Here is a 14,390-nt window from a genome sequence, read left to right as displayed (position 1 = left end):
CATCAAATAAAATACTCTGTTATTTTAGAAATCTGCTGCATGGCCACAATTCTGTGTCACATCAGCCACCTGTCAGCTATGAGAGATGAATCTCTCCTATAACCAGCTCTCACTGTACTGTACAGATCTGTATGGACCACAGGCTTTAAAATGTTCATGTGCTAAGGGCTCTCAAACAGAATTTCAGAAAATACTGTTCCATCCATAAAGTTTTTTGCAATTAACTTCTTTATCTTTATAATTTGCATAATTTAAAGCCTGACAGGCCAGCAGTAGTTGCTGGGGATGTTCACATCTCCTTCTTTCAGAGTTAATAGTCAGGGATGGTGTCAACCGAGCTCTCGCAGGGAAGCACAGACCCAGAGGTGCAGAACCAATTGATCTTTATTAGATCACTCAGGCAACGGACTTTCAAGGGGCGAGACGGATAGGATGGTCGTGGTCGGAAAAGGAGGTCAGCAGCCGGGGTGGTCAGTCCTACGGGCAGGCATGGGACACGAAGACACAGGGAAGGGGAGATGAGAGATCCTGGGACTGGTAGGGAAGGCAGGGCAGGAGGTTCAGGGTCGAGGGCTGGTCTGGGGAAGGAAGGTAAACAGGGTAAGGTACACACAATGGGCAGACGGAAGCGGTAGGAAACGAGGGAAAGACAACGGACAAGAAATCGCTCTGTACTGCTATAGAACATAGGCAAATACTTCGCAACCCAAATTGCGTGTGTCACGCTTATGTAGTCTCCCGTTTTGGACTCTAATTGGACCTCTCCATCGGTCTACACCCGGGAGGCGTGACAGATGGCTTTCCCAAAGGCGAATTAGCGAATAATAAACAAAATAAACAATTTAAGTAACGAATGAGTGTGGTCTATGTGTGTTTCCCAAAAGCCTTCATTATTCCAGAATTAACAGACAAACTTTAAGTAGCACTTTGTTGGCTCTTCCCAGCCTCCACGTGAGAAAAGCACAAACTGTCAATAAGAGGAAAATCGATTCCAAGTATGTCAATAGCAAAATGCGAGTCAAATCATTGCTACATGATGCATGTAAACATGAACAATATAACATATAATCCAAATCTAAACGTCTGAAAACGCACAGACTGAATACCGAATTAAATTATCAGTTACCAATAGGTTGAAAACGTGATGGGGCTCTTTGTACAAAGAAACCATGGACAGCAGCCAGAGAAAGAGGAAACATCAGCTCTGCAAGGCGGCGATACAACTAATGGAGGAGGTGGGGGAACAATGGGGGGAATCACTGCCAGGATGAAAGGCTACTGTGGCCAGCAGTGATCTGGGATTGAAGTCTGCAGGAAATGGCAGGACTTCTCCAGCCTCGCAAAGTGATAACTGGGGATAAATGGGGATTGGGGATCATGCTGACTGGGCAGGGGGTCAGGAGCTGCGTCACACACACAGGACAACACAGAGGGAGCTGCAAGCACTCGGGAAAGAAAAGGGTCATTTTTCATAGAGACAATTCCTCACTACGGCTTGTGGGGACTGAGCGTCTTCATATACAGTCAGAGGATGAGGGACCCGGTCACAGCGATGGCTGGCAGCTCTTAGCCCTCCAGACGCGTTGATTGGTACACAGGGCAGTTGTTGTGCCAGGGAATGCAGTTGATTGCAGTTCTTCCTTTGCAGTACAAGGCGAATTTGATCAGTGAAATCATTCATTGTATTCATATTGCCAACAGGTATGGAATGTACTGTGAGACCTTTTGGGCTGGGTGAATGTTAAGTGGGACAAAGGTGAACTGGGACACTCATATGTCTGATACTCTGTATGGGTCTTATATCAGCAGCATTGTTACATTGCCCAAAAAAGAGCATCAGTGTGTTTTGGCCAAACTCTGTGTCTCTGTGACACGACAGCAGGCAAAAATTCAAAGGAAGAAGGATGTAGAAAATAAGGAGTGGGGGGGAGAACTGGTTACTCTACCAGCATTACCCACTGATCTAATACCAACCGCCTCCTGTTGGCATTCCTCACTTCCTCACGGGTGGTTCTCTGCTCGACCGTGGGCATCTTGCGGTTTCTATGATGTCACACCATTTGATCTTGATGTCAGTCCAGGGTCTCATCCTCTCTGTCCTCAGTGCTCTTCTTCTGGCAGGACTGGGGGTGAGAGAGTCAAGTTGTTTGATGCAGTGGGTCGCTCTCACTGGATGGTCTAATTTAGAAGCTGATCATTTATGTCTGTTATTACAGTCAGTGGCGCTAAAAGGTGAGCTTCAGTAAACAGTGTGTGGCAGCTGCAGGAACAGAGGCACTCAGGCAAACCCAAGTGCAGAATATTACCCCTGAATGGCAGCTTTTTATCAGCAACAGGGAGACCTGGGATGGGGGAAAGGGGGGGGGGTTGCTGAAGGATTGTTTGCTCTGGTGGGTCCAGGCCAGTCACTGGCAACTTCAGCACTGGTGATTTGACAGGTCGCTGCTGCCTGTATTTTGTCTGAAATTTTGTGGTTTCCTTTCAATAGGCTTTCAGGCTGTAGAGTCACAGAGAGGCTGTTCTTCCCTGACTTCAGCTCTGAAGTCAAACCTCAGAAAGCTGGATCTGAGCTACAATCACCCAGGAGACTCAGGAGCGAAGCTGCTCTCTGCTGTACCGGAGGATCCCAGCTGTAAACTGGAGAAGCTGAAGTGAGTAGAGAATGAATATTTTATGTTGGTTTAAGTCAAGTTTATTTATATAGCACATCTTCATACAAGAAGGTCATTCAAAGTGCTTTCCAGAAAAGATAAGAAATAAAATTCTTAATGCACAAAGTAAAATCGTACGACTAAATATGACAATAAAAAATTAAATTAGAAGAACATGAAACATTTAAGGACAGATATTAAAAGTGACAAATTGCCAGTCCCATCAGACGGCCATCGGTCATCGACCTGCGGCCCAGGATGCTCCGGTGACAGGAGCACTTATGTTCCACCATGCTGTTCGTTATGGACACAATGTGGGCAGCACAGGGATTCAGATCGGCCAGGCCGTTCCTCCCAATCACACCCTTCCAGGTTTCACTGTCGCTACGCACATCAGCGTTAATGTCGCCCAGCAGTGCAATGCAGTCCCTACGGGGGGCACCTCCCAGCCCCCCCTCCCAGGTCGCCAAGCAGTCCAGGTACTCTGAGCTGGTGTTCGGTGCATACGCATAAACAGTCAGACCCCCTCCCCCAACTCGAAGGGGAAGGGAGGTAACCCTCTCGCTCACTGGGGTGAACTCCAACGTTCTGGCACTGAATTGGGGGGGGCTATTAGCTCATTTCACAGAGGTCACCATTTTCAAAATGAAAACGAGGCTGAGGTGGGATGAATTCCACAAAATTTGTTGATGCTAGTATGGCATATTCTTGTGAACCAGGATGTACATCTTATCAAAGACGAGAATGTGATCAAGGTTTACCTTTCTCTTGATTTCCTTGTAACCGGGACACTTAGAAGCCAAGTTCAAATTTAGAAAACACACTTTTGCAGAATCATGGATTTACAGTAGTGAGGATGTTTCATATAACCAAGCTGCCTCCTGCTATAATTCCTCACAGTGGGGCTGAAGATTTTTATTTTCTATGTGAAAACCCATGATCCATTTGAGGTGAAGTACTTGACTCTGCTTGGACCTAAAATGTATTCATACCCCATTGATTAACTCTGTAATGTACCATATATGTTTAGTAATATGTATCCAGCATTTTCAGCCTATCTCAGTATAATGCTTCTGCTTGTTGCCTCCTCTGCCTCGCTTTACATTCAAAATGGCGGCCGTGTGAAATCAGCACATAAGTAGACCCACACCTGCCCAGCACCTCTCACCAAGGGCAAGTCAAGAGTGGAATAGAGGGGAGTCCAGCCCCTCTCACCAGGGGCAAGTCAAGAGTGGAATAAAGGGGAGACCAGCCCCTCTCAAGCCCAACCTGTGCATATATTTAGTCGGTATCTCTCTACCTCCCCAACCAGCTCAGGTTCCTTTCCCACCAGAGAGGTTACATTCCATGTTCCTAGAACCAGAACTGGTAGCCGATGATCGGTCCGCCTAGGCCCCTGCATACACTGCCACCTGATCCACATTGCACCCAACCCCCACGGCTCGCCCTGCAGATGGTGGATACACAGGAGGGGGGGCCCATGTAAATTAGGCGCTCACCTGCCCCAGGGAAGGGTCCCGGTCTCCCCAATGTGGGCAGGGTCACATGATCCTTATTGTAAGTAACTCACACTTTCTCTGGCCGCTCACCCAGGAACAATTTGCCTTGGGAGACCCAAACAGGGGCAGCTCCCCCGACAACATAGCTGCTAACCTCACAGAGGGACACGAACCCTTCCAGCACAATAGTGTCAATACATGGAAGGGCCCAAACGTCACCCCCGATCTACCAACATGCTGTCCTGGCTGACCTCCCTCAAGAGTTACCCACTGATCTAATACCATACTGACATAGATTACCTCCCTCAAGCGTTACCTACTGATCTAATACCATACTGACAAGGATAACCTCCCTCAAGCGTTACCCACTGATCTAATACCATACTGTCATAGATAACCTCCATCGAGCGTTACCCACTGATCTAATACCATACTGACATGGATAACCTCACTCAAATGTTACCCACTGATCCAATACCATACTGTCATAGATAACCTCACTCAAATGTTACCCACTGATCCAATACCACACTATCAAGGATAACCTCCCTCAAGTATTACCCACTGATCTAATACCATACTGTCATGGATAACCTCCCTCAAGTGTTACCCACTGATCTAATACCATACTGTCATGGATAACCTCCATAGAGCGTTACCCACTGATCTAATACCATACAGTCATGTATAACCTCTGTCAACTGTTACCCACTGATTTAATACCATACTGTCATGGATATCCTCCATCACGTGACCCACTGATCTAATACCATACTGTCCTGGCTGACCTCCCTCAAGCGTTACCCACTGATCTAATACCATACTGTTATGGATAACCTCGCACAAGCATTACCCACTGATCCAATACCATACTGTTATGGATAACCTCGCACAAGCATTACCCACTGATCTAATACCATACTGTCATGGATAACCTCACTCAGGCGTTACCCACTGATCCAATACCATACTGTCATGGATAACCTCCCACAAGCATTACCCACTGATCTAATACCATACAGTCATGGATAACCTCACTCAGGCGTTACACATTGATCTAATACTATACTGACATGGATAACCTCACTCATGCGTTACCCACTACTCCAATACCATACTGTCATGGATAACCTCCCTCAAGCATTACCCACTGATCTAATACCATACTGACATGGATAACCTCACTCAGGCGTTACCCGCTGATCTTACACCAAACTGTCATGGTTAGCACTGTGTTGGTTAGCAGCTAATAGACAAAGAAAAGTGATGGTTGTGTTGCAATTTTAAGTATGCTGAGTTTAACAAAATATAATGTTCCAGTCAAAACTGAGATGAGTGTTAATGTGCCACTTAAAAGCTGTACAATAAATTCATTGTTTAAAAGAATCTCTTGTGATGAATGTAACGGCTCACTGTGATGTAATATACAGTGCACCAATGCAAAAAGTGGTTTTAAAATTTAATTATTCTAATGTTGCACAGTCAAAAGAGCGGTTCAGGATACATTTCACTGGATGTTGTACCTGTATAACTACGCATGTCACAAATAAAGAATCTTGAATCTTAAAAGTCTTTCATTTTCCTAAAGGTGAACCGGTGTGAACTCACAGAGGAATGCTGTGAGGCGCTGGCTTCAGCTCTCAGATCAAACCACTCACATCGGAGAGCTGGACCTGAGTGACAATGACCTACAGGATTCAGGAGTGAAGCTGCTCTCTGCTGGACTGGGTATTCCACACTGTAAACTGGGGATACTGAGGTCAGTATTACTGGGTTTTCCTTCCACACAGTAAACTGTATTTACTGAAAGGAAACACATTGTCAATAGGAAAGTAGTTACATTTACTTAAAAATAATACTTGTATTGGTGATGTGATCTTATTTATCAGAGTGTTTTTGTCCGTCTCTCTGCAGGCTGTAGAGTCACAGAAGAAGGCTGTTCTTCCCTGGCTTCAGCTCTGAGGTCAAACCCCTCACACCTGAGAGAGCTGGACCTGAGCTACAATCACCCAGGAGACTCAGGAGTGAAGCTGCTCTTATGGAATATTATTTAGCACTATATAACGTAGAATACAAGTATTATGATATTATTAAAATGTATGCCAAATATCCATGATGTAATCATTACAATGTAAACATAATGTAATCAACACAATGTAATTGTAAGAGAGGATCACTTTTCCCCAATGATGCAGGTTAATAACTCGACTATACTGAGCACCAGGCATAAGAAACAGCTCACAACAAAAGTCTAGTAATAAGCCTTTATTACCAGGATTCCACAATTCAGTGTCGCTGCCTCAATAAGTGAATGGAGCACCCAGGCAGCACCGCAAGCCCCCCACAATGATCTCAGCACAGCAATCTCTAAAACACTTCACACCCAGCTAAAACACCCGGCTAAAGTTCACACGTGGACAATAAAAAGGCCGGGGCAGCTCACATCAACACAAGGGCCATGAACACCAAAATCACGTGCGGTTCCTCCTAAACACAAATACACAAGGAAAAAAAATCAATTTATATCAAACAATATTATTTAAAGTAACTAGTCGGGGGAAGACAGCCCAATCCCCCGAAAACAAAACCCACAACACAAACAATAATCCAACTCCTAGAAGGAACCACAAACCTTTCCTGTGGCGCCTGTGTTACACACGTTACGACAAAAGCATTTGGCTGGGGTGTAACAGGTCGGCTTTTATTCTGTAATCACAGAAAATAATAATCAAACATAAAGGCTGCGCCGTGCTGACTGCTGAACGTAGCTCGCGCACGATCTGAGCTGCTTCTACTATACAAACGATCTAAAAGTATAATCGAAACCAACAAAAAATAGTCATTAAACTTACAAATATTACCAAGAACACGTTCGATTTAATGCTTGTGCACTTAACTCACCTGTAATCACAGAAAATAATAATCAAACATAAAGGCTGCGCCGTGCTGACTGCTGAACGTAGCTCGCGCTCGATCTGAGCTGCTTCTACGGTTCGCAGTCAGTCTCTCTGTCTCCCAGGCGCCATTACTGCCCCCTCTGGCGCAAAAAGGGTATAGCACCAGAGGTTACTGTTCATGCAAGCCAGTGTGAGGGTGTGCCACACAGCAAAAACAATGAAAACACAAAATACAACAAAATAATTAACTGAACCGTTGTTGAAGGGCTGCCTTTCTATAAACAAATACTCCTGGGTGCCACATGTACATAATTGCACAATTAGTTTAGTTCATGTGGAGGATTAAAAGCTAAGTGCAGCAGGGGGCTGTTTGAGAAGTTGTTATAGCAGTCTAAGGAACCAGCAGTTAGCACAAATAATTACAATTACTACATAATTGTTTAAATAAAACTACAAAAAGTTTTATTTCGTGCTTGGAATGAGACACTGCTGCCCACAATATTTGTTGGTAATGATGTCACACATCATGAATCATGTACATATCATGTTTTATATGGAGCAAGCAAGCATTGCAGAAATCAAATATAATCCAGCCTAGTAATCAGGTCAAAGAACGTGACCTGTTTTTGGGAACTTACATGCAGAAAATGACCAGTAGAACGTGGTCATATTAATGATCCTGGAACTGGACCAAGGAACTTAAACTCCTTTAAACTCAAGCTTTAACATCAACAGTTCCATGTACTGGACAGCAGAAAATCCAAATTTTTTTATGGTACATGGAGTCAAGGAAAAATATCTCTCTCTGTGTCGGCTTCAAAACCTACACAAAGACATTCAGTAGGAGCTTAGACTGAATACATCAATTAATACTGAAAGACCCAGCAATTACAAAAATTATTCCCAATCTAGTGAAGAATAGTTAATGTTAACATAAACAATATTAATATCTTGTTTTGACTGGAGATATTTTACTTACACAAAGTACAAAATGCCCAGGAATCCAGATGGGAATGAAAAGTATGTCCTTGGTACCAGAATCCCTCTAAGAAAAGTTTCACAAAGGTTTAATACAGGTGGAGAAGATAAATATAGTTTAATTTTCATTTATAAATGTTAGACTGGAATCTCGTATTAATCCTATCCTTTTCAAGTATTTTGTAAAGGATAACTAACTGTATTTGATTTGTCTATTGTAATAGCTGTTCTACGTCTGTAATAATAGTTTGTGATCTTCAAACTATACTAGTGCAGACCAACAGGATCCTACACCACACACAGAAAAATAGACTTACAGGTAAGGAGGCCATTGGGTCACAGCTTGTGGGAGGCAGCCATGTTGGGACAACATAGGAATCAACAATAAAAATATCCATCCATCCATCCATTTTCCAAACCGCTTATCCGACTGGGTCGCGGGGGGTCCGGAGCCTATTCCGGAAGCAATGGGCACGAGGCAGGGAACAACCCAGGATGGGGGGCCAGCCCATCGCAGGGCACACTCACACACCATTCACTCACACATGCACACCTACGGTGCACACATGCACAACTCCAATTAGCCTCGGCATGTTTTTGGACTGTGGGGGGAAACCGGAGAACCCGGAGGAAACCCCACGACGACATGGGGAGAACATGCAAACTCTGCACACATGTGACCCAGGCGGAGACTCGAACCCGGGTCCCAGAGGCGTGAGGCTACAGTGCTAACCACTGCACCACCATGCCGCCCCCAATAAAAATATCCTTTCCCTAAATAAAGACATATGAATTAAAACGTTAATACTCAACAACTATTTTAAAGACAGTAATTCTATGTTGCAAACAAAGTGTATCTTGGCTCCTGCTATTCCTTCAATCAAATCAAAGCATCCATTTGCAATCTAGAAATAAAAAGCTTGTTATGCCTTTATAATAAATTACATTATAATTCTGAGTACAGTAAATAGTTACTTACGGTTGATTCAATTTCTCTGTCTAGGCCCAAGGTTAAGAAGTCAGCCCGGCTCAGACACGCTCTTGCAGTTCTAACAATCAACTCTTGTTGAGGTCTTTCAATGTCCAAGACATAATCAAGCTGAGGAACATGTTGGAATGGTTAAAATTAGGGCTGTCAAATGATTAAAATTTTTAATCAAATTAATCAAAGCCTAAAAATTAATTAATTGTGATTAATCGCAACTCTAAATATATCATGTGTGTAAAAATCGGGACAGATAGTGGTTTTTAACACACTTGTTTGTTTTATTTATTATTAATTGTGAGTACAAGCAGTACAAGCAGAACAGGGCTTCAAATAATTGTGAGGGATTGTTACTGAATGTTTTCCACCCGTTTGAATCTAGCCTACACTAGGCACATTGTTTTATCCATATACATTTTCAAGTTCACAGAACATAGGCCTACTTCAACAGGCAAACAGAAAAAAACTCCAATCATCCTTTTGGGTAAGGTAGATTAGTGCAAAAAAATATGAACAACGGTGTTTTATTGTTTAAATCACATTCAACCATAGAACAAGCTCTAAACACACGGTCCTCTGGTCTACTCATCCTTCAGCCAGTTGCTGAGACAAACCAACTTGTCCACGTTCTCTGAGTGCAGAGCAGACCTCTTCTTGTTCACAATGTGCCCTGCTACAGAGAACAGCCTCTCACAGGGCACTGTGGAGGCAGGAGTGGCCAGGTATCTGCGAGCAAGGCGGGCCAGCTGGCTGTGGGCTCCTGCATGAGCTGCCCACCACTGTAAGGGACAGTCCTCTAAGGCAGTGCAGGGCTCTGCTCTGTAGCGCTGTATGGCTCTGTCCTGCTGTACCTCCTCCTCTGACTCAGAGTCAGAGTCCATCTGCAGCAGGCTCAGCCTCTTCTTGGCTGGACCTTCTTCTGCAGTGTGTGATCCTCTAGGAGAGTCTTCATGTAGCATGCCTGCCAGTGTGGTCCACACTGCTTCTCTGTCAGTCTTGGGCACACTGCGCAGGTCTTTAAAACGTGGGTCCAGTGCAGTTGCAATCTGGAGCCATGCATAGTTGGTATGTGCCTGGCGGGAAGCGAGGTCTTCCTTAAACTTCTCTTTAAACCTCACCACATATGCAAGGTCCTCATCAGTTACTTCCATGACACGCCGCAGGTGGCAGAAGGCAGGTAGAACTACAGAGCAGGAGACGTAGGCCTCTCCTCCCAGCAGTTCAGTCACATATCTGCAGTGGAATACACACACACACACACACACACACACACACACACACAGATAAGACAGCAAATTTAAAAAGCTTATTTTAATACTAGGTAATATTAATAAAATATTTGATTTCATTTATTTTTTAAATAAGACGTTTTCATAATAACAAAACTGATTTAAGATGCATGTTTGATACATTTAATCTAAGCCTACAATAATGGTCACAATGACAGGCTCACCTGCAGGGCTCTAGAAGTGTCTCCAGTCTCTGGAGTTTGTCCCACTCTGGAGGCGTCAGGAGGACAAGTTTATGCTTCTGTTTATCCAGAGTCGCGGTTACTGCAGTTTGGTTGCGGATCAAGCGCTTCACCATCTCCAGCGTGGAGTTCCAGCGCGTAGGCACGTCCTGGGCCAGCGGCTCCTGCTTGCGCCCCAGTGACACCTGCTCTGCGTTCAGCTCTGCTGTGTTTGCTGGACTGTGCTTGAAATGGCCAACAATTTTGCGGCATTTGGCCAGTGCAGTGACAAAGCTGTCTGTGAGGCTCACTGTGATGCATCTCTGTAGAATGTGCGCGGTACACGGCATGTGATTGAATGGCATGATGCGAGCCGCGGCGATCATATAGCGCGCACTGTCCGTGCCTACTGTTGTCACCTTCTCCTCAATGCTCCAATTGCGAGCAACAGTCTGGAACTGCTCTGCACAAGCCTCCGCAAAGTGACGCTCTTCCGTTTTCATTATAGTCAGCGCAAAGGATGTCAGACCCCAGGCTTCAGTGATTAAATGCACAGTAACTCCCATGTAATTGTCATTACTCACTGTTGTCCAGTGGTCTCCTGTCAGAGCCACGCATTCCGTGTGAACTAAAGCCTCTTCTTTTTTCTTTTTCTCTGTTTCATACAGTTCGTGGATTCGAATAGTTATTGTGCTTCTCGCTGGGGGCTTGTAGGACGCGTCCTGATATGCAACCTTTAAAACATCCGCGAAACCCTTGTCCTCCACAATGCTTAGCGGTCTACAGTCCTTTGCTATCCATTTAGCTATATTGTCGGTCAGTTTGTCCAAAGAAGACTTACTGAGTGGCCTGCGTTCACTCAGAGTGGTCTGATGCAGGCCGGGTGAAGCTGCTGCCCCGACAAACGCGTGTTTGGCATTAAGGTGGTATTTTAAGCTCAAATATGAACGGTGAAATTGAAACTCTTTACTGCAGTGAGTGCAAATTACAACGTGTTTGTTTATTGTCCCGTCTGTGTTCTTCTTGTATTTAAATTCCCCATCCAGAAGGCCATCCTGTTCCTGCTTCTCCATTTTCAGTGGCGCGGTAAACAAAACAATTGGAATTATGGGAGCGACTCATCTGCGCTTATAGTTAAATATTCTAACGTAATTAATTCCAAAATTTAATTATCGCAATTAACGCGTTAATTTCGACAGCCCTAGTTTATATCAAACACATTAAAGCCAAACAAATGCAAAAAGTCCATGTATCGTTTGTCCTTGGGTTTTCCAGTCCAAAACGAAATCAGGAAAACTAAACAACAGCAGCGTTTTTTGGTTTTTCTGTCAGAAGGGAAAAAGCGAAAAGCAGAAAACAAAAAAAATCAGGCTTCATATTTTATCCTAAAATGTAGAAAATATTACAAAAATACACCATTCTAAGGGTGGGTGTTTCCAAGCTTATGACTGGGACTGTTAATGTTGTAAGATTAAGATAAAGTTCACATTAGGCTGTATCTTACATCTCCGGTATCTGTTAGATCTGAAGTTACTCATAGAAAAGAAACAAAAGAAGGTGATTTTACGGTTTTCCCATTTGGTTTTAAAACAGAAAAATAACAAATTTATTTTTGTATGACGCGTTATCCCAACAATACATTGTCTCAAAGCGCTTTACAGCATCCCCACCCAAAGCCCCCAGTGAGTAAGACATAGGTGACAGTGGCAAGGAAAAACTCTCTAGAAGGAAGAAACCTTGGGAGGGACCAGACTCAAAGGGGGAGCCCAACCTCCAGGGGCCGGCAGGGAGAGTCGAATAGAAGAGATGGCTAAGTGCCAAGTCACATTGTCCAAATCATAGGATTTGAGGCACAACCGGGGAGCAGGGAGGTGATGACAAGCCCGTGCCGACTCTCCTTCCAATCGCCAGGCAACCAGAAGTAATTAGGCAGCGGGTCATACATGGAAGATGGCACAGGCAGAACGCGAGCTGGATGCAAGGACGTCATGGGTACATGTCACATGTAGCAGGGTGTGCTGAAAATCATGATAGATTGAGGTCTCCAGGCAGCACACCCCAGGAGGAGTTGGGGAAATAAAATGTGCAATTAGTCAAAGTATAGGGGAGACTATAGGCAGTGCAAACAGTTAGGTGAGTGCAATATAAAGTGCAAAGTGCAAACTCCGGCAGATATGGCAATGGCAGCATAAGTAGGAGGGAGAGGCAAGTGGGAATGCAGGCATGGGGAGTCCCTGAATGTCAGCACTCCAGTTCCACAAGGGATGGTGAAGCTAGAGTGACAGCGCTGACAGTTCAGTTTATCTAAAGCCAATGGCATCGAACGCCACCCAGCTCTACACCTCACACTGTAGGTCTGACTGGTGGCAGCGGTGGGATCATTTCTTTCCTTTGTGGTTTTTCTGTTTAGAAACCTAGAATTAGCTTTAACATATCGGAGGCGGAGGACAGTGTACAATCTCCTAATTATGAGGGCGCTGATTGTCCTGTTATACGTGTAGAGAGTGTTTTCTCAATCTCCCGGTGGCCCCCCCTGCTCACCCAATATTTATACCGGAAACTATTAATGGTGTGGGGCGTGAGTGGTCTGACTGGTCGGAACAATTTTATCTGGTGATTTTCGGGTTAGCCTGTGTAGTGCCAAGCCTAATACGCTGGAAGATGTCATTGAACTTGCTTCTGAAATGGAGTTGCTGAGAAGTTTGGAGCAGACTTCTTTGCCACCTGACGTTAAAGTGAGGGGAGTGGTGGAGCATAAATTAGAAAGGGATGAACAAATGGAGGTGTTGTTGGGGGTGGTAGAGGAGTTAAGGCAGGAGGTAAAATCGCTTCGTACCACGGTGTCTAAGATGCAAGAGGGGATGAAAATCTTTCTAAGTAAATATGGGGTGGTGTTGGATTTTGGTAGGAAGGAGTGTCGGGTTATGGGTCAATTATTACCTCTCCTTGTGCCAGCAGATGTGGACAAGCCTCGGGGCGTCATGGTTCCAGAAGATACTGTAATCCCCCCCCCTCGAAGTGAGGCAATCATTGCTGGTAAGGTGGAGAATACAGGTGGGGCTGCTTTTGAGGGTATGTTGGAGCCTTTGGATTCGGCATCTAGCCAGTGTAATATAATGATGGGGGGATGAGGGTAGGTACCTTGCATACGGGTATTGAGGTGAGTCGGACCAACCAGGAAGGGAGACACAGAAGGAACGGGCGGAACAAAGGGGCCAGGAGTGCAAGGCGGGTACACCGGGGCACAAGGAACAGAGACGGGCAGAACGAAAGGGCGAGCAGAAAACAGAGGGGCAGAGACAGGCGGGACAATGGCAGGGGCGTAGGGAGACAAGGAGGGGGAACTAGGGGAAGCCCGAGGGAGACCCAGCGGGCGACGGGAGGTAGCCGGAGGGGCCGCAGGCGGCCGGGAGGCCGGAGCAGGAGGGGACCGTGGAGGGGCTGAGGAGACAGGGCGAGGGACCCGCGGAGGGGCCAGGGAGGGAGCAGGAGGGAGCACCGGGGAAGGGGACGAGGGAGCTGGAAGGGGCCAGGGCGAAGGCAAGGTGAGGGGGGGTCCCGCAGGTAGGGCCGAAGGTAGGGGCCCCGCAGGCGACCGAGGAGCCGCCGTCGGGGAACCCCCAGGCGACCGACCAGGCACCGGAGGGGGGAGCGAGGCAGGGCGACGAGGCACCGGAGAGGGACCCGCAGGCGACAGCCGACCCGGAGGGCCAGGACCCGCAGGCGCCAACCGAGCCCCAGCGCAGGCGAGGCAGGGCGAGCCAGGGGGCAGGGTGGGCGGGACCCCAGCCCTGCGTCTGTGTCCCCTTCCCCTGCGGGACACAGACAGGCCGACCCTAGGTCGGGGTCGACGCTGCCGGGGCGAGGGACAAGGGGTCGCAGGAGCGGGGCCAGGGACAGGAGCGGGGCCAGGGACTGGAGCGGGGCCAG

General features: G+C 46.1%; 1 long non-coding RNA gene across 4 annotated transcripts; it reads right to left on the bottom strand.

Annotated features, from left to right (window-relative positions):
• Positions 1–401: 401 nt before the first annotated feature.
• On the bottom strand, positions 402–8,421 carry LOC125726520 (uncharacterized). 4 transcript variants are annotated; one of them, XR_007388220.1, is made up of 6 exons: positions 8,343–8,421; positions 8,027–8,092; positions 7,052–7,870; positions 1,975–2,123; positions 1,490–1,640; positions 402–578 (listed from the first exon to the last, which is right to left on the bottom strand). It is a non-coding gene; the product is annotated as an uncharacterized LOC125726520 (long non-coding RNA). The 4 variants fall into 4 exon arrangements; XR_007388219.1 differs by having other exon boundaries at positions 1,490–2,123; XR_007388222.1 differs by lacking the exon at positions 1,490–1,640.
• Between the last annotated feature and the right edge of the window lie 5,969 nt (positions 8,422–14,390).

Source organism: Brienomyrus brachyistius, unplaced genomic scaffold, assembly GCF_023856365.1.
Source record: "Brienomyrus brachyistius isolate T26 unplaced genomic scaffold, BBRACH_0.4 scaffold73, whole genome shotgun sequence".
Lineage (NCBI taxonomy): Eukaryota > Metazoa > Chordata > Actinopteri > Osteoglossiformes > Mormyridae > Brienomyrus > Brienomyrus brachyistius.
This window is presented reverse-complemented; position numbering and strand designations above follow the sequence as displayed.